At 39.3% G+C, this 21,676-nt stretch overlaps 1 protein-coding gene across 1 annotated transcript in view; it reads right to left on the bottom strand.

The window, feature by feature from the left end:
* Positions 1 to 21,676, bottom strand: part of Sol1 — an 842,346-nt gene that overhangs the window by 392,841 nt on the left and 427,829 nt on the right. The gene's annotated exons all lie outside the window — the stretch shown is intronic.

The following is a 21,676-nucleotide window of genomic DNA, read 5'->3' as shown; positions in this document are numbered from 1 at the left end:
AACAGTTTGGAACACTGCGATTTTTATCGTTCTTAGGGTAAGCAGAATAATTTCCCAGACGTTTACCCACTTATTCTCATGACATCCTACACACATAATGCCGGACCAGGTTGGAGGAAGTTCCATAATCTCCGAAGCTTACCGTGGACAACTGCGGTACATGTAGGTAAACACAAAGGTACTTACTGCCGGTTTACTTATCCGGCAATTAATCACGATGTAAATATTTAATCCGTGCATAATAACTACGCCAATAAAGAATTACAGTTCATTCTAACGGCAAAAATCTACGAGCCCTCTCTCCATAAATGCTGCAAAACGAAGATTACGTGTTCGTACGGAATAATAAATGCTATAATCCGTGTTTTCAGTATTTCCTCTAATACATTTACGTTGAATTGTAACACAAGTGTGTAGCATCTTTGCCAATGCATAATGTATAACATTCGACACTGTCAAACGTGATCTTAAAAAGAAACGGGGTTGAGCATGCAATGAAGTATTAAAATAAATGGGATACCATTTTATAATAATTAGACCGCAGACTTTATGTGCTTACGCGAATTTAATTGCAGTCTAATATACAGTGTCCCCTAAATTATTATACAAGCGAGAAATGAGGGGTTCCTGACGCCATTTGAAATAACTTTTTCCTTAACGAAAATGCAATTCGCGGCTTCGTTTACTAATTATTGCCGAAAAACAGTGACCAATGAGAGACGAGCTTGGCTGACGCGAGGCGGCCCAGCCAACGAGCGCACGAAGTCAACCGCTTCGCGCCAACTGATCTCGTCTGTCATTGGTCACCGTTTTTCGTTAATAACTCGTAAACGAAGCCGCCCATTGCATTTTCGCAAAGGAAAAAGTTACTTCAAATGACCTCAGGAATCCCTCGTTTCTCGCTCGTACAATAATTTTGGGACAGCCTCTAGAACAGTGAGAAATCTGAAAGATTGTTCATGATTACCGATTACGGTTACTAACAATAAATAAACAAGTGACCGTGACTAAATCATATTTATTTACATTTCAAAGCCCGATAAAACTGTAACCATTGTATGGAAAATAAAGAGTTAATACCTCTGGAAATACAGAAATGTCCTGTCTGGATGCGCACGAGTTTTATCCACGGCGGGCAAGTTATCGTCGCCGCCGGGTTATTCGCGTGTTTTATAACATCAATCTGCATTCCGCCGTCAATTACGCGGCGTAGTTAACACCGCATAATCTCCCGTTAATCATTCGCAGGCCGCTGTAAAAATAGAACGGCCTGTCCACTTTATCGCGCGAACTTCTAGCCGTCTTCCGCCTAACCGTTGCGAGACGACCGTCGCGTTTCCCGAACAACGAAAACGAACTGGCGGATGCATCGGGCCGCGCCTCGCTGTTTCCAGCAGTTTCAATGAAACTCCGCGCGTTTCTTTCTCTCCCGTGGCATGCATCGGGGTCGAAAGAAAAAGGCGGCGTCGGCGACGTGATATGATGTTAAAATGCATTACAATCATGCCTCGTTACCTTCCGCGGCTGCATCTTTTATCGCTCGCGAACGGGGCTCGCTGACTTCGGTGGTGGAAATCGCGCCAGTAAAAGCACGCCCGGCGCTGTAAACCGGCAAAAGTCACCGGGATGTTCCCCGGCCAAACGGGCAATAATAATTTTCATTGCCGCGAGAGAGGACTCGACGCGTCATCGCAAACATCACCCGCTTTCAATCCCCAGCGAACACGCTGCCATTCTCATTCGTTGTTGTTCGGATCGCATGCTCGCACGGTCTCGTCGCTGGAACCCGCAGAGCATTTACATCCGCGGACGAAATTATTAGAAGACATTCCGAAAATTATTAACGACGGCCACGTTCTACCGGTAAGATACCAAAACTTGTTAATTATTCTGGGCAGCATCTAGTGGGAAATATAGTACAGTAGGTACAGTCCGTTGGTTCTGCAACACGGCTTTCGTTTGATCTTGCTCTACAAATTGGATTTAACCCTTTGAGGACGAACGTCTGTGTATCTTATTGCGGAAGTTGCATATAAATTGATCGTATATGTAATTGAAGGTTTCATTGGATTGTTCGTTTTCCATGTTGACGGATATCTTATTAGTTCTGCGACAGATATGTTGCTAGCATTTTAAAAGATATTCGTTCGCGAAGGATTTGAATATTGTATGAACAGTGTTGCAACATGTACCATAAATAATTTATACGAATTTAATAATGTTCTTTTATGCGTATTATTTCATAATAATTCAGTGGCCATGTTCTGCATTCATCGAATGCTTTTTATTGTGTTTTTTCTCGCTCGTTAATCAACGCATTCAACGCAATCCATTGCATTAATCAGCAATCAACGTGCGTTGACCTATAAAAGAGCATATCATTACCTTTAAAACAAGCATACCGTTATAAATAACTATAAAAGTAACTATAAATTGAAGACGATAAGATAAATGATCAAAATTTAAGATAACCGAAGAAATATCGCAAGATCGAAGCAATTTAAATAAAGGAACAAAAACTGAAAGAACAGAATTTGTTATAAATTAATATTTCAGTTCTTCTGCATTTTGTTGAAATTTTTCTGCATTTGGTACCTACGCTCGTTAGTTCAACAAATTAAGCGGCACCGTATATCAAGTCGAAAATGTAATTTTTAAAACTTATCCGCGCGATTGCTTTTCGGGACAAGGTTGTTGTATACCATCTTGCCGCGTTCGTCCCAGCTCGGCCATCGGTTTGCTCTCTCTCTTAAAAGTTAATCCGTTTCGCGTGGTGCTCTGTGATTCGATCGGAGGCCCGCGCAAGCCCGGAACCGTAGCCCGGCGTACTTTCGGTTCATATTTTATTTCGTAGCCGCGCCTCTGCCGCCCGTCGCGCCGCGCGCTTCTATGGATCATTTCATAGATCATTTTAAACATTCATTCGCCCATCCGCCGGCTCTCTTCTCCCTCGTTCGGCCCAGCTTTCGGCGAACCGACCCCGACCTCGTCCACAAAATATTCGCTTTCGGCCGCGACCCCGTGCCGCTTGTAAGCTCGATCGGATTATCGCGGTGTGTATGAAACCAAATTATGGACGGATTTTTGCGCGACACTCGCGCGTACAAATTAGCGGAATCGTTAGGATGGCTTCAACGGCGGGACTGAATGGTGTAGGGCAAGTGTCGCGAACACCCGGGAAATTGATGTGCCGCGGAATGGAACGCGAATGGGGCGACGCGTTTCAAGCTGCGCGCGATTTGCGGGCTGCGTCGTGAAAGATTGCGCTTTAACGCAAATGAATACGAATTACCGGGCGGATTCTCTGTTACGCGTGCCTTCGTCTGAGCACATGAACGGCTTTCGGGTTTTCACGGTCGTCTTTTTCGGTTTCGCGGGCTGCTCTGCGAAACAGGGAGCTGAGATGAACCGGAAGTTGTGATGGATGCCTGCGTTGCTCCGGTAAATCTTTCGGCGCGAATCTCCTTTTTGGGGAAGTAGAGGATGGATGGACTGGCGGAGATAAACTTTCATGAATTTTCTGCATTGTTTGTGTAACTATGAGGTAGTGCAGCCAGTTACCGTATAAACCTTGCCAATTACTGCGAGTTCAGTTTATTTTCGAGGATAATTGACTTTGTATTTATCGAATAAGATATATTACATTTTTTTACCTAGATTCTGTTGATTATTTATTTGTTAAAACGAAACATGTAAAAGATGGAAGTTAGTCAGATGGAAGTTGGAGCCAGTTACCGTAGGCTTGCCAATTACTGTGAGTTCAGTCTATTTTCGGGGATAATTGACTTTGTATTTATCGAATAAGATATATTACATTTTTTTACCTAGATTCTGTTGATTATTTATTTGTTAAAACGAAACATGTAGAAGATGGAAGTTAGTCAGATGGAAGTTGGAGCCAGTTACCATAGGCTTGCCAATTACTGTGAGTTCAGTCTCTTTTCGGGGATAATTGACTTTGTATTTATCGAATAAGATATATTACATTTTTTTACCTAGATTCTATTGATTATTTATTTGTTAAAATGAAACATGTAGAAGATGGAAGTTCTTAAGATATCACCAAAATTATTTCAATTTTTTCACGCCGATTCGCGAGGGTTGAGAACGGAGATAATCGATGTAACCGTGAGAGAAGCCACAGAACAAGGCATAAATAATCTGTGCTATGATTTGGGATGAATAAATATTTTGAAGTTCGCTTCGGAGTATTCTTCATTTTGAAAGGTGACGTACAATTAATAACAAAATATACACGCGTTTCAAAAATATAGTTAGCGCATTCGCGAAACTACGATTGAAAATTACCAAGAAACAATAACGCGGGCGAGTTGATAAAAGCTGGAAAGTATATCAAACGGTACGGGACATGGGAGTTGGAAATTTTCAATAATAAAACGAGGCAATATGTCTAAATTACGGGCATTGTAATTTGAATGCGTCACTTGCTAGCATGGGAATCGTTAATGATGGAGAATTGAAGCGTAACAATGTGATGCAAAATACCGTCAATTATAATGCAAAATATTATCAATTATGTCGTTCCACATTATCGTCGTTATAATTTATAACGCGCCTGGTTCATTAATCAGCTGCAAAACCATAAAATTTAGTTGATATCAAGTGCAGAAATGTTAATTGCTGTACAGAACGCTACTGCTTGTTCCAAAACAACAGAAACCAAAAATTTGGCATTTGAATGATGAGCTCGAACGAATCGATTTTATAGAAGGAAAAATAAAAATGTTTAAATGTAAATTAGATTTATCATATAAATTATTTAAATAAAGTAATAAGTTAAATTAAATTTATATTAAATATTTATTCAGTTCTCTCGTGTATATTGATTTATAATTGATTTTTATTATATTCAAACGAATAGAATTTTACTAGAATGTTTAGGATGCAGAAGAATTAAAGTATTATCCACACTGACAAGACACTTTAGACTGTAAAGATATTAGTAGAATTTGAGAATATTCTTGTATTATGTGTAACTTATTAAAATCACTACAAGAGGAAATATATTTTTATCAGACTTACGATTCTGATAATTATCTCGGACAATTTTTATTTTGCATAAAAAATCCGCAGTATAATGATAACTAGATTGCGAATCTTTACGCAAAATAGAAATTATCTGCATCAATTGCAAGATGTAGGAGCCAATCACGAGTATTTTTCGTTCTTTAATCATTTTAGCAAACTAAAATTAATGCGTCCACGTCGTTAGCTTCTTTTAATACTTTCACCCTTTGCAAGTACATCTACTAATTTTTGCCATGACTTTTAACTTCCTAGTTTCAATTTCATTGATCCAATTTCTTAGATTTTGTAGAAATTTTCGAGGCTGATTTTTGGCGCTCAACGTGTCGTCTACTTGTAACAAATGTTATTGTAACCACAAAAATGTGGCGGTTCTCCAAAGTGAATTGCAGAAAATGGCATGCTCGCTCGAAGAATTACGATGCAGAGGCTCTGAGAAACAAGACCATTGACAATATGACGCGATACACCAGCGACGAACGTGCATCTTATTAACTAGGTCGGGTTTCCGCAGCTAGCTACCGATGCACCCCTACTTGCAACTTCCTTATCCCGCCCAGCCCTACGCACTTCTTTCCTCTTTTGGGTCAATTCATTACGGGAGACCTATACCGAGCTGCTTTTTGCTGCCGCGCGACCTAAAGCAGCCTGCTGCGGGTATCTCGGTTGCTAGCACGAGTCGTACGGTCCGCAGACCGTATCGTATCAAAGATTATTTCAATGATACCTCTACACAAAGTCAGCGAGCCTCGAATTGATATAAACACCCTGACTCGCAAGACACCCACATGTAGACGACGAATTATTTGTCGAGACCCGAACATTAATATGGTAGCATCATAGAAAAGGGACGAAGCAACGTGAGACAGTGTATCATATTTTGACGTCTGTGGCTCTTTATCTTCTAAAAAATCGAATTTGCAGATTTGTTGGTTATGACGTGTCCGATCATGACTTGCTGATTCTATTGTATCGCATAGCTTTGTGGAGGAATATGTACATAGAAATGTAGAGCTCACAAACAAATTTATAGGCAAAATAAAATATAAAATTTATATATGAATGCATAATAAAAATTAAATGCATACACAAATTTATAATAAACATTTATACACAGAAGCATGTAAAAATATAATTATCTTGTACACAATTTCGTTGAAAATATATTTTTATATAATTATCTAAGAATATAAAATTGATATACAAACTTGTAATAAAAAGAGAGAGAGGTATACCAGATATACTTATAATAAAAAGAAATCACCAGATATACTAATTGCTGGGTAACAGCCTGTTGTGAGCTTTGTGAGAATCCATTTATGACGGTCGAGTAAGAGGCTTTCATCTTCATAAAACTATAGATCCATTATTAAATCTGTTCAGAAAGGGATTTATTTTACGCAGACAACTTGAAGAGGATATGGCAACATTTTTCGAAGTATCTTCGTTCCTCTAACAACTAAATAAAATCGAATTGAAAGCAAAAACAATTTTTAAACTGCAACAGAGAAACATCGATGCTTTCGAATCAAGGCCGATAGTGTCAAAGCGGGAGCTCGCATTGCCGTCGAAATGATCAAAAGCAAATGTTTCCGTGGCGAATGTGGGCAAAAAAAAAAAACAAAACAATTCGAGCCGGAGAGCCGCACTACACCATATTTCAATTTCATAAAAATTCTTGACACCGTGCTGGAAGCCTGATCGGTTCGGCATGCGATGTCGCATATTGAAGTTTGTACAATTGGTGCTCATATTGCGTTTCACCGGTCGGCACGTCAAAAACTACCGCACACCGCGCCGAGATGCACGCCCTTCTCGGCACCGATACGAACTACATATCGAGCTTTCCGGCGCCTGTCACTCTGGATCGTTTCAAACAATCAAATCTTTTGATCGGGCAACGTCAGAGGTGACATTAATTCGAAGGCACGGAGAATCCTGGATGGAGGGGTCGGGGGGAAGAATCGTGCTAGTACGCGGGTGCTACGTGCACGGGGCCGTCGACGATAGTACAGACGGTTCGAGCTTTAAAAGCGGCGCAGACCGAAAGCCAGGAAGAAGGAAGAGAGAGGCTTTGGCAAACTAAATGAGGAGTCATAATTCTCAGTCAAGCGACGCGTCGCGCCACCGTGACCTATAATCCCTCCTTCCAGCCCCTCCTCTCTACCCCTCGGACGACTACCATCGCCAACCCCACTTCGTACGCCACTTAACGTAACCCAAAACTTCCCTCCGTTGTACCCGCGCGATGCTTCCTCCTTTTTTGCTTAGCCTGCATCCTTTCGCGCGGCTACCGCACGTTTATAGCCGCCGAGCACTGTGCTGAGATGACAAGTTGGCTAGCGAAAGGACTCACGGACAAGATGCTCGTCGTTCGTTCCGTCTAACCCACACCTAACACCTTCGTTGTTCCGACCGTTTTCTTCGTCCCGGGTTCGGATCCAACTCGATGCTGCGGTGACTAGTTGCCCGTATCAGGACAGGCAAGCTTTTCTGGTAATATTAAGGCTTCCCATGAGACGTTTCATATTTGCATGCTAACTTATTCACACGTATTCTTTAAATTTTCGTGCTAGACTCAGATGAGAAAATTAAAATGTATCCTTTTCCTTTCGTCAGTCCAACGAATTACAATTTTTGAAAACATTTTTCTTGGTCATTGTCTATTAAAATAGTTCTTTTAGTGTCTTAAAAATTTTCAAGTCTTTTGGATATATTTGGAGGAAGTTGTTCTGTTTTAACAGGTGTTCGAACACTTTCGTTGATCACTGTAAAATTTCTTTTTCGTTACTGATCCATTGGACATCGTTTTCAATGACGTCCTCCTATTTGTTCGTCAAGTTTTCATTTCATTTCATCACATAATAGTTTGATATATATATCTCACTGCACAGTGAGACTATTGTTTGACTATTGTTCTGACCGTTTTCTTCGTCCTGGGTTTGGATCCAACTCGATGCTACGGTGACTAGTTACCCGGACCAGGACAGGCAAGCTTTACTGGTAATATTAAGGCTTTCCATGAGACGATCCATATCTTCATGCTAACGTTAAGAAGAGTAGCACTTATTCGCACGTATTCTTTAAACTTTCGTGCTAGACTCAGATGAGAAAATTAAAATGTATTCTTTTCCTTTCGTCAGTCCAACGAATTACAATTGTTGAAAACATTTTTCTTGATCTAGTAAAATAGTCCTTTCAGTGTCTTAAAAATTTTCAAGTCTTTTGGATATATTTTGAGGAAGTTGTTCTGTTTTAACAGGTGTTCGAACACTTTCGTTGATCACTGTAAAATTTCTTTTTCGTTACTGATCCATTGGACATCGTTTTCAATGATGTCCTCCTATTTGTTCGTCAATTTTTCATTTCATTTCATCATATAATAATTTGATTTATACCTCATTGCACAGTGAGACTATTGTTTGACCGTTTAAAAACTATTAATTTCGGCAATGTAGAATATCCTTCAATTTTTTCATTAGAATATTCTAATTTTTCCTTCATCGCACAGTTGAGTTGATGCTGTGAAGAAGTAACAAATTATTAAACATTTTTAATCGTTTGTCTACCGTTGGCGCCCAAAGGCGCTTAGAAAACTGCCGCTCGTGATACCGTGGGCACCTATAGGCGCTTAACCTAGTTCGGTCCACTGACACGAGAGGCGCCTATGGGCGCTCAGAAAATTGTATCGATCAAAAACCTTAATGTTAATGTTATATTTTTAGTATGTAAGAATTCAATGCAGGATACAACGAAATAAATAATATTCTTTTAATATAGTGGAATTCAGTGCTTTGATTGTTTGAATATACAGTAATTTCTCCTTAATCAACATTCAAATTGTGCACAAAAATGGACAATTTGCCTTGCGGCTCGTTTTTACTCTTGTTAACAATCGATAACTATAACAAACGAGGCGTACTCGAATAATCGTATTTCCTGCTCCCAAATAGTATACCATTTTCTTAATTGAAATAGACAACAGACAGTCTGTTTTTAATACTTTGACTGCCATGAGAGCAACCTCAAATTATTTATAAGATCACAGTGTCCTATTCAATCAAACGAAAATTGAAAATCAAGTTGTATAACAACTTTTATGTTGTCCATACTCTTATGCATTGCAAAGGCTAATAGATTTAAGAAAATGTGATAGATTAGCGAAATTTATTTCAAAATTTCAGTGAACAATCCTAACACCCAAATATTAAAGTGTTAAAAGATTAATCGGCAGTCAAAGCGTTAAAATATTAATTGGCAGTCAAAGTGTAAAAATACTAATTGGCAATCAACGTGCTAAAATATTAATCGGCAGTCAAGGTGTTAAAATACTAATTGGTAGTCAAAGTGTAAAAATACTAATTGGCAGTCAAAGCCTGAAGATACCAATTGACAGTCAAAGCGTTAAAATGCTAACCGATGGTCAAAGTATTAAAAGTTCAATTGGATAAAAAAATGTCTGCGCACACGTTCCACGCAGAAATTGCAGCGATCAGATCATAGTGTGCTCGCATTGCTGGCATTGTTCGCTTGGGTTGACCGTTCGCTGGGCGTAGGCCACGGACTAACCGGGCTAGAGCCATCCGAGACGCGGCGGAGGTCTGAGCCATGCAGACAATTTATAAGTCTACCTCGAAGCCCGACTTTTCGGGCCTTTTCACGCCCGCCAAACTTTTCCTCTTATCCGCGGTTCCCCCCGGCCGGTCCGCCGGGAAACTTTATAATTTTATCGGTGGCGAGTTTCATCGCGCGATACCCATTACCGTTAATTTAGCTCTTCTTAATCGTTGGCCGGGCCGGACAACTAAGTGGATATCGCGGGTAAACATCTAGCCCTTGATATCCCGTGGTCAAGAAGCCACGGTCAAGAGCTTTTCGCTCTTCGTGATAGCGCGGCATGGGAAGGGAGCCACGGCAAGCTATATATATTTCGAGGCACAGCGATTTCGTAGACCGGGTCCACCCTCCGGTTTTAAGTGGAAACCACTTGCCGCGATGGTTCCTTGGGAAATTGCGTCGGGATTATAACGCCGTTGCCGGGGCGTTTCTAGTTTTCAGCTTTGTTGTAGGCACTCGAAGCTAATTTAAGAGAACCGGTAAAAGTTGGATAGAAGTCGGTTGACCCAGAAAACTGCGCCGACTATCGAAGATTAGAAAGCGCGTGCCATTGGGAAGAACAGTAAAAGTATGCGCGTTACAAAATGAAATTCTCGGCGGCGAAGGAAAAACGACCCCGCACGATAGTGCACCCCCTCTGCTAAAGTTTCTCGCATCCACGGGGATGCTATCCCGTGACTATCTAGCGCAACGGAGAACTTCTGTAAACGCTCCGGAACAGATATAAAGTTCAATGAAATATAAAAGACAGTCGGCGAACTTGTTTGTAGATTTGTATTGTCTTCACTGTTCGGATACTCTGGTTGTATTATATTTGGAAATTTTTATATCAGATTGAGACGATGTGCGGAAATATCAGGGAATAATGTGATAATATAGCTCAACGATAACTTAGTTTCATTTTATATAATATATAATAATATATCATAATATTATAATATATTTAATATATAATATATATTATGGATAATAAATATATTAAATTCTATATTGAATATATTATTATATATTATAACCTAGTTTCGTTTTATATAATAGATACAATAATATATCACAATAGTATAATATATTTAATATGTAATATATATTTTGTATAATAAATATATTAAATTCTATATTAGATATATTATTATATATTACATTATTATATATTATAACCTAGTTTCGTTTTATATAATAAATATAATAATATATCACAATACTATAATATATTTAATATATAAGATATATTTTGTATAATAAATATACTAAATTCTATATTGAATATGTTATTACATATTATACGTAATAAATATATTATAAGTTATATATCGAATATACAGTAGACATAATACATATGAAATATAATAAATATATTAGATTATATATTTATATAATATATAATCGTATTTATTATATATTTATATAATATATATATATCGTCTTGATGTGAGTGACATAACCTTTTTGACAAAAACCTGACTGTGCATGCTTCCGAGGCCATTTATAATTCTATTAATCAATTTTGCTCAATTTATATTAAAGCACCTAACGTTTCTATTTCCATATAATTTCATCAAAATTAAATAGTCGAGTAACTGTATTTATATCCTTCGAATGTAATTATACCTACACATTTATTCCCCGTCACAGTTTCAAGTTGGCAAAACGAGAATAAGATCGCGCCGATCAGATCAAAATCATGAATTTATTCCGGGGCGCACTAAATAAATAATAAAAAAAGAAGAACATCTATCCGCGAGTATGTTAACAATTGCGTAACACGTTCCCGTTCGCCGTTCGCAATTCCTTTTAAATTCGCTGGTGCGCCTTAGGTCAGAAGGTAAGCGTTCGGCGGCGTCGGGTTATGCATGACGGTAAAGTACGCGCTCGCCTAGATTCGCAATCCGTCGCATGTTACGGCGGCACACGCGTTGCCCCAAATCATGAAAGTCTTATGACGCTGGGGAGGACCGGGCCTCGCAATTCCTCCCGTAAACTTCAATGAAAATGTGATCGCGGCGTAGGCCAACGGGCCGGCCAGGTCCCAGTGTCTCTGCGGTGCAACGAGAAATTACCTGGCCGCGACAAATTAGTAAACGGAACCATAGAAATTAGTTAGGCGCCCGAGGCTGCGCCCACGGCGCTTGGACCTTCCTTTCTGTATGTGCTGAAACAACCACGGAGCCCGGAGGCGATCCTATCGATCGTATCGCTCGGACTCCGCTGGATTTGAATTATTTCGACAGCCGGTGCTTGGAATAATAATAAAGTCCGATGCACCGCCGCCGCCGCCGCCGCCCCGGCCTACGCGCCGACCGATTTCTAACCGATCCATTATGCACCGGTTTATCGATCGCCTTGTCCTACATGATTTTAAGCAGATTTGATTACGGTCCGCGAGATAAATCACCTAGCCTCCGACGGTGGGACGGTTTGATTCATCGTAGCGAAGCATGTGCGAGCTGCCGTTCGAAGATAGCCGGCCGAGCCGAGGTGTTCCTACGGTTCCGCACTTGTAATTGAAATGGATATAAATTACACGATATCGCGAACTATTTATTTTGGGAATCCGGAGACCGCGGTTTTCTCGAGCCCGCCTCTTTTCGCGCCGCTCTGCTACGGCTACGGAACGTTGGCGGTGTCTAAAGCCTGCTTCGATAGGAATGATAGATTATTCAATTCCACTGGAACACCGAGTGCGTGGGATTTTACGTTTTTCTGCAGTAGATTCGACGATTAATAAGAGAAATATCGTATCGTTTAACCCTTCTATATGGCGTTACGGGTCTTATACGGTGGAGACTCTTATCAGGCTTGCACATCTCTTCGTTGACTTCTCTTATTTTTAGTTAATTCCTTCTTTATTATTTGTCTTGTATCCTCTTACGAAGCGTTTAATTACAGTGCAGATTACAAGGATATGCAGGTGTTATTTTCAATCGAGTCTACGTGACCTGAACAGCATTTGTGTAAATTTTTATGAACACCGCAAGAGGTTCAAATTTCCATCGCAAAATCGTAAATTTGTTTCTAATAATTCAACATCGATTTCAGACGAGCCATTCGAATGCAATTAATGATAAATTTCTGCGAGAAGAAACAAAGAGCATCGATCATCGATTTTAAAAAGGTAGAACATTGATCGACCTTTCGCAGCTCGATCGACTATGGTCTAAAACTTTCAACTTGACGTATCGACATTTATTTAATATTGTTTCTCGTGGAAAAAGGGTGTTTTCCATTGTTAAAAAGAAATTTCATAAAAACATTTGTGTTATACAGAAGAATATCAAACAATGTGATAACACAATGTGATAAAGAAGAAATTTTATTTTATTAAAATGGAATAACCTTTCGCGGTCGTATTGATTGTTGGATAAAATTGTCAATTCAACGTATTGTTATTTAATAGAAATTATTTTCATGGGGAAGAAAATACGGTCGAGAGATGTAAGTTTTATTATCGATGATTTTGTTTCGTTTATCTTTGTTCAACTTGACTTCGGCTGTACTTTGCATTGCTTTGTGGTAATTGGACAAAGGTTGATGATGACATCTGTGAAAGTTTCGCGAACACATCAGCTCCATTGAAACGCCCTTTACTGGCAAGTCCGGTTTTGAATTTCATCGGGCATTTATGGAATGAGGTGGAGAGATCAAAGACCATATAGTTATTACATTGCAAGAAACATGGAAATGCGGTCTGATTGGAATTTGGCAGCGTGCACGCGCAAACGGCATTTTTCATTTGGGGCACTCTATGGAAAATTACATGTGATTATTACCGTAATCGTAGCAAATGCTAGAAAAGTTTGCATCGCGTCGTTGAAACGGTGTTCGTGTGCTCGGTTTTTGCACAATAATCCCTGGCAATCCGATCGGAAGCATACCGATGTAACTACAATTTTTTAGCATTTCGATAAAGATGTTTATATAATTAAATATAATGTACTTTTTTCTAGAAATATTCATAATATACGTATACTTGCAAAAACAATGCAAAGGAGCAAAAATCTCAGGAGAAAAAAATTATTTGATCACTGAAAAATAAATTTGTTGAGATTCATTGCAATTATAATTATTTTTTAAATCGTTAAAGTAAACTAATTTTGAAGCGAAAAATATATAAACATATTTGTTAGTTCCAACATTTCTACAATGTTTTATAAAATTATTTTAGTAGATAAGAAATGAAAGATTTATGCCGAAAAAACCAAGTAGTTTAAAAAAGAAAAAACGTCACCTGACCTTCCCTTAAAGTTTCTCATAAACTTGCGAACTTTGAAAGAAATTTCAACTTCACGGCTATCGAAGTTGTCTGGTAAGTCTGCGATTTATTTTAATCGCATTAGAGACATTATACTTCGTTTAAGAGTGCTTAATGCTGCCAATACTCCTGAAGACTCACTTTTACTTTAATGATTAGTAGGCCACTCGTATACACGGTGCGTCGGAAATGTAATTGAATGAAAATGTAAATGAAATTCATGCAAATATAGCTGCGAACAAATTCATGAAAAAATATCAAACGAAAAATTTCGCTCATAATTCTAAAAATTCTCTTACAATTGAAAAATCGTGAAAAGCTCATCCCGTTATGCCATTTATGGAAAATCAATACTGCTGCGTATCTATGAAATGTAAAGTGATGGTGACACTAGTGTGTCAGGTTGTGCTCTATTAGTTTTCTAGAATCAGACACAGTTGTTTCTCTGGATTGACAGAGTTAAGAATAAAATAATTAAAAACGATTAATTAATATTAAAAAATCATTTGCGATAAGATCGTTCGCTTTGAATGATGAATAAATTCAAAACGGCAATTCTATGAAAAAGTTCTATTTATAAGCGTGTTCCCTGTATGAATTCTGGAGTTATTATTTTCGATAAAATTCGTATAACCTTTTTCTCGAACCTGAAAAAATTATAACGGCTCGGTTTGATCTTTTTCGCTCGGGTTCAATATTTTCGACTGACACTATAAAATAGTTAACAGAAGAATTGGACTCTCCGGACATAACAATTTGTGGGGGAAAATAGTTTGTACTAATTGTATTTGATGCTGGAGTAGCGAAAAAAGAGAAAGAGAGAGGGAAAGATGGTGAGAGAGAGAAGGAGAGAAAAATAGAGAGAAAGAGAGAAAGAAAGAAAGAGAGAAAGAGAGAAAGAGAGAAAGAGAGAAAGAGAGAAAGAGAGAAAGAGAGAAAGAGAGAAAGAGAGAAAGAGAGAAAGAGAGAAAGAGAGAAAGAGAGAAAGTCAGAGCGAGAGAGAAAAAGAAAAAGGGAAAGAGAGACAGACAGAGAGATAAAAAAAGAGAGGGAAACAGAGAAAAGACGGAGAGAAAGAGAGAAAGATAGAGAGAGAGAAAGAGAGAAAGACAGAGCGAGAGAGAGAAAGAAAAAGGGAAAGAGAGAAAGACAGAGAGATAAAAAAGAGAGGGAAAGAGAGAGAAGAGGGAGAGAAAGAGAGAAAGAGAGAGAGAAGAGAGAAGAGAGAAGAGAGACAGAAAGAGAGAAAGAGAGAAGAGAGAGAGAGAGAAAGAGAGAAAGAGAGAGAGGGAGACGAAAGGTGGAAGGGCGTTGAATGTATTGGAGGCATCGATTCTTCATGAACCCGAACGCCTGCTGAAGGATGCATCACGCGTGAAGAGATGGTTTGACTTCGTACACCGACCGGATCATTCATAAAATATGATAGGAGATTTTCATCGGAGCGGCAGGACGTGACCATATAAATTAACTTTAGGGGAAGATAGGATCAATACGGGGCTGTCAAAGGCCACGTGACGGATATTTTCGTTTTCGAGAATCTGGTGACCGGGTTAATAGCCGGTAAAGCTTTTCTGACACGACGCGTTAACGAACTGTAATGTCATCGACGCACGTGTAATTATCGGTTTCTAATTAACCAGCTCGTGCGATGGCGGTTCGCGTCGTTCTCAAAGATTCCGGTGTTAACCGACTCCGTTCTGCAATCATAATGCAGTTCTCCAACGACTACGCAAACTGCGTCCTTTGTTGTCCTTTGTTTCGTTTCCCAGCGGAAAGTTTCCGCGGAAAGTAGAGAACGCTCCGGAAAGCTGCTTATGACGTTAATCTTTTTCTTTCGAGTATACGGTGGTAGTTCGAAAGTGACTTGATGCGCTCCGGTGCCCGTTCTCTATCCAGGTTAAGCTGCCACCTTTTCAAAATCGATTCACGATCTCGAGCGAACTGTAATTTATATTTTCGTTGGTGAATTAGCTCGTTCGGTGAACGATCGTCCACGAATTTTATTCAATATTTGCGGTACGTCTCGCGGCATTTTGCAGAAATTTTCCACGCTTCGGATTCCGCGCACGCGTGTTCAATTTTTAATAGAACTAATTCCATGATGTAAATGCGTATAAATAAAGAAGATTACGAATGAATGAGCAATTCCAGTTTTCCCGTTCTGTACAGCAAACGTTCGCATCATGGCTGGAATTTATATGGCGGCTAAAATGTCATTATCCTTGTAATGGAGATATTTGATTAAAGCTGTCGTTCTTTGCATGTTTCATGCCTTCATTCGTAAAATAATTATTTCGCTCGCGATCGAGTTTACGTGCCGTGGTCAAATTATACATGAAATTGTTATGTTTACAGCGATAAAGACATATTAGAAATTAAATAGTTCATAATGCCCTTTCATTGTACGAACATTTACGGATTTGTTTAATTTTCGCATATACTTCAGGAATATTTTTAACCCTTACAATCGATGCTGACAAATGTGTTAGTACGAAGTGCACCGCACCTGGTAATATTTATATTACCATATTTATATTTGGTAGTGTTAACATTACCAACATTTATTGCTAATCCGTATTTATTCATCTTAGACAGAATAATTTCTCTGTGTATGCAATTTATTGTTCTTAATATTTTTATGAAGAAATATCTTTGCTAGGGTAAAGAAAAATTTCTCATAAGCATAAGTGACCAAATAATTCGTTTAGTATCCCGAAAAAGGAATGATATAATATTTTTGATGTTTTATAGAACGGCAGAATTCAAGGAGATTTGAATATTATTTATGAATTAATGTGGGCCGTACTATATAAGCATATTATACTTTATTGAATAGAAACGATATACTAAATTACAAAATCATATTTAAAGAACATAGCAGCAAACAATTAACAGAAACACTAATATAGAAAGCTCTTTACGCTGTCGACACTAGGACCATATACCTTATTTCCCAAATTTAAATTGATTATGTGCATAACAAGAAATCAGAATATATTGTTCATTTTTCCCTGTAATCAAAACCTAAATTTTTATGAATAAGTTATGTTACCGACGAAAATATTTTCAATAGTTTACAAAATGCTCGCCTGCAGATGATTAATATCGAGAACACACGGCAACGTTCACATTGGTCTAACAATTCAAATAACGGGCGCCATTGCATCTTTACAGGCAGAATTGCTGAGAAGTCGAAAAATAGTCGAATCCATACACCATAGGCTAAGAAATAATTGTCAACAGGAGATGTCTATCGATGGAATTTTAGTAACATTTCGGCTCGCCGATGTTTCGGGTACGCCATGAATAGCGGCGCGCCGTTAAAGGGTTAACCGATTGACAGACAATTGACGTCCGCGGAAAGGGCGTAGACGAACGGAAATAGAAATTAATGAAAACCGGATCGGGAAACAGATAGGTAGGATATTACGTGTTGAGGATATGGACTTGCCAATTACAATCGTATCCAAACAGCCATCAAGCTCGCCGGGGATGCGCAATCGCTGTCTGTTTCTATGTCTGTCGGGCCGCGCTGTACATACGTTTCCCGGGCATGTGTAATTCTAGAGTTACAGTTATTCACGTGAATATACGCGTTCATGTGACCGCACCGACACAAAGATACGGCCGGACAAAAGTATGGCGGACTCGTACGCGGGGAGGCCAACCCCATCGGAGCTCCTATTTTCCGTCTGCTACACCGCAACTTCGAGTCAGTCGACCACAAAATGTATCATCTCCTAGTTTGTACTCCCAGGTTAAATTAGATTTTATTGGGACTGTTATCCATTCTACGTTACCACGGAAAGTACTTCCGGCCGAAGCAATCACAAGCCCCTACCCCCACGGCAAACCGGGGCGAACCCTTCCACCGGCGCGCAGACAAAATTCGAATCCATTCCCGAACGATGCAACCGGATGCGGTGGATCGGTGCGGAGCACGTATTCTCGTAATCATTCTTTCTCCCTGTCGAACAAAAAATTCCGTATCCACCCGTACCATCGCCCTCTCCCCTATTCGTTTTCTTAAGGAACGCAAGGTAGTTAGACTGGCTTTGCGTCCCCGGACGGGTACAAGGTGTCCCGAAAATTCTTCGCGACACGAGACACGCATACTCTTAAGTCCGAGTAAAGACGTCTTTTACCATTTTTGATTTGCCAAATCAAAAAATTCTCTAAGACAGATGCGATAAATGCAAGAAATCAATTCGTCCGGCACATCGTTTCATTCTACAGGGTGTCCCAAAAATGTCTCGCAATCCGAAAGTGGCGGCTTCCTCGGGTCGTTCGGAGCAACTTTTTCCTTTCCGAAAATGTTCTCCGAGGCACCGTTAACAAGTTATTAACGAAAAACAGTGACCAATGAGAGGCGAGCTCGGCTTGCGCGATGCGACCGAGCCAATGAGCGGAACTGGGTCACCTGCGCTGGTTGGCTGGGCCGCCTCGCGTCAGCCGTACTCGATTCTTATTGGTCACTGTTTTTCGTTAATAACTCGTTAACGCTGCCTCGGAGAACATTTTTGTAAAGGAAGAAGTTTCTTCAAACGACCCGAGGAACCCGCCACTTTCAGATTGCAAGACATTTTTGGAACAGCCTGTACGTAAAATATATGAAGAGAAATGATAAAATAAAATTAATTAATAATAAAATATTTAGTAAAATAAATTGTTCGCTTCTTATATCATATTGATTTTTCAAGATGATGTCACTGCGACACGCGAGCGACAAATTATGTTGGCAAAATGAGGTTCGAACGAGGATTAATGTTCCCACAGTTTCGAATGAAAGATACTCATTTCCGTTCGAAGTTTGTAAAATCTGCAGTCGAATAATTGCAAAATGGTCAGAGCGACATTTCAATGTACTTCGACCATCGTCGCGTTACGTTTTCGGACCACCCAGTACACGGATGCGAACGGATCGGCGGTGGGCAGCGTCGGAATATATAGCGAATATCGGGAGCAAGGAAAAAAGGAATTACGGTAACACAAACGCGAAAGGAACGGGCCGGAGGTGGGGGGGGTAGTTTTGCGCGAGGCAGTGCCGGAGATCTTAAACTTCTTGAAATAACTGCAGGCCTGGTTAATGCGCCGCTGTGTTTTTCCGTGCCGCGCAGCGCCGGTAAGAAAACAAAGGGAAGGAGATTGCGACAACCGGCGTGGAACAGCTTATTCGTGCCCGTTAACTTTCCTCGATACTATGGCGCGACATAGACAAACTGTCGCAACTTCCGCGAAATTGTCGAGTTCGAGCGCCCTATCATCCTTCAAAGTTTGCCGCGCGAAATCGCTGCGCCTGTACACACGTGCGGGCCCCGGCCGCGCGCTCCTTTCCGCGCTTTTCCTATCGGCGTTACGTCATCGGGCTGGCAAAACCAGCAAGTTCAACGACACTATTGTGCATCGGCTGGCAATCTTTCAGAACCGTACCGGGAAAGTCGGACGACGCCGACGTTCCGATTAACACTGACGAACGGAGCCTCGCCCACGCGCAACGACACAGTCGCGTCGCGTCGCGTCGAGCCGCGCCGCGCCGCGGACGTGTCTGCGGAACGGGTAAAAATTCTTCCATCGTATCGGTCAAACATTAAACCCTCTCAGTGCTGGCTAGAATGAAAAAGTACGGTAGATGAAATAGTACTTCTTATATTACTTTTATGACTTTGCGTTGTATCCGTATTACGTGGGTGCCATTAGAGATCATATTGCGCACGGTAGATCAATTATATTATGCACATCACAAATTAACGGGGTTAAGTAAGTTACATTAGAAACTGTTACATGTTTTACGGTTTGAAAAATGTTCTCATATTATAAGATCCAATGAGAACAGTATCTCCGATTTGGTCTGATTGTTAGACTTTTTGTAGAAATTTAAGTTATAATGGATTTTTAGTCGAAATTTAGAGTGTAGTCAATTTTAAATAGATTCTTAATATAACATTTGATTGTAATGGATTTTTATTGCAAAATTTAAATTGTAATTTATATCGATAGAAATTTAAGTTATAACACATTTTTATATATAGAAATGATTTTGATCGAGATTTAAATCGTAAGAGATTTTTAATAGACATTGAAATTGATGTAAAAGGATTTTTTTAAAAATTTAATATTTCAGAAATGAATGACAGATTTTGAAAATTAAGGTGCCACGCTTTGCAATGATCACATTACGAAACAAGAACAGCTTAAATATACTCATTTCGATGACCATTTAATTTAGTTTGCTTATCAGGAATCATGTTTTAATCCGTTGTTTTCATAAGGATTGAAATCCATGAAAAAATTATACTGCAGTTTCATTCGCATTTAATTTGAGTTGATTTTACAATTCGCGACATTCATATCTAACAGATTTCGCCGGTGCTTAATTTTTGTAATTAAAAAAGTATTACTCAATTATCTCCGCTGTATAATTCGTAAAAAAACTCAGCTTATGCGTCTACCGAAATCCCAGCTATATCAGGTTTTAAAACGCTTGAAGTGTAACGTGAAATTCTAGTCACATGTCGCAGAGATTTTTGCTTCACAGGGAGAAGTTGCCACCAAAATAATAACGGGATGACAAAACATAAACTGTAGAATTTCGCAATTGACTGAATAAAACTGCGACATTGATACTCGATGGATTTGCGATTGATAATTTTAGAATATCAAGAAAATACAATAGAATCGAAAGGCTGACTATAATTAAAGAAAATTGGGGATTACGCTTGTTATAATAAATCCGTCAATTTTGAGGACAATTAACGTTTATCTATTTTGGGAGATTTCGACAGAATTATGGAGTAATGAAAATATTAATCAACGCTTAAACAGACTGCTAGTTTGCAACATCGTATTTGCCAAAACTGTTCATTAATTTTATGTGCCATTAATCACGTCGTCCAATATCCTGATCAGTTGAATGAAATTTCAATAATTACATTATTCTGAACTACATAAATACGTATACTTTGTTAATTTTCTTTTTTAATCCTCGTCGCGTTTCCATCTCGCTATTTTCATCGTCAATTTAGTTTCCCTTCTGTTTTTAGGATCAACTATGTATGTATATGCGTCAACGTTGACCAACGTAATCTACGGAGCTTACAAGCCTTGTTACAAATTTTCCCCCGCTCAGTCTTCATTATTTCTGCCACTCTGTGTCCATTAGGTGTCGCGTTCCCTCCGTATACCCTATACAAATGCATTTGGTCAAGGGACGGAACACCGTGCGAGGCATCTCTTTCCTGGACAACACTGATTTACTGTGGAGTCTCGCTTATCCGACTTAATAGGGGGACGAGTGCGCGGATAACTGAATTTTCGGATAATAGAACACTTAGCCGTCTAGCATCCTTAGTTCGGCATATTACAACAACATGGAGGGAGCGGTTTAACGATTGTTATACGCTCGCACGAAACAGGCTGTACTTAACTTCCGTCAACTAAAAAGTTCATTCAATATTCTCCGAAACTTTTTACTGTATCTTTCAAAAACTATTTTCAACAATTCACCGATTTCATACACTTCGATTCACTGGTTTTGATCTCATCGATTCACTGATTGTAACCTCAACGATTCGGTGATTTTGATCACATTAATTCACTAATTTTGATTTCACTCGGTTCACCGATTTTGATCTCATCGATTCGTCGATTTTTATCTCAATAATTCGCTAGATGTAATCACAATAATTCAGTGATTTCGATCTCGATGATCCGGTGATTTTGATCTTATTAATTCACTGATTTTGATTTCGTCGGTTCACTGAT

This window comes from Megalopta genalis, chromosome 15 (assembly GCF_051020955.1).
Source record: "Megalopta genalis isolate 19385.01 chromosome 15, iyMegGena1_principal, whole genome shotgun sequence".
Taxonomy (NCBI): domain Eukaryota; kingdom Metazoa; phylum Arthropoda; class Insecta; order Hymenoptera; family Halictidae; genus Megalopta; species Megalopta genalis.
This window is presented reverse-complemented; position numbering and strand designations above follow the sequence as displayed.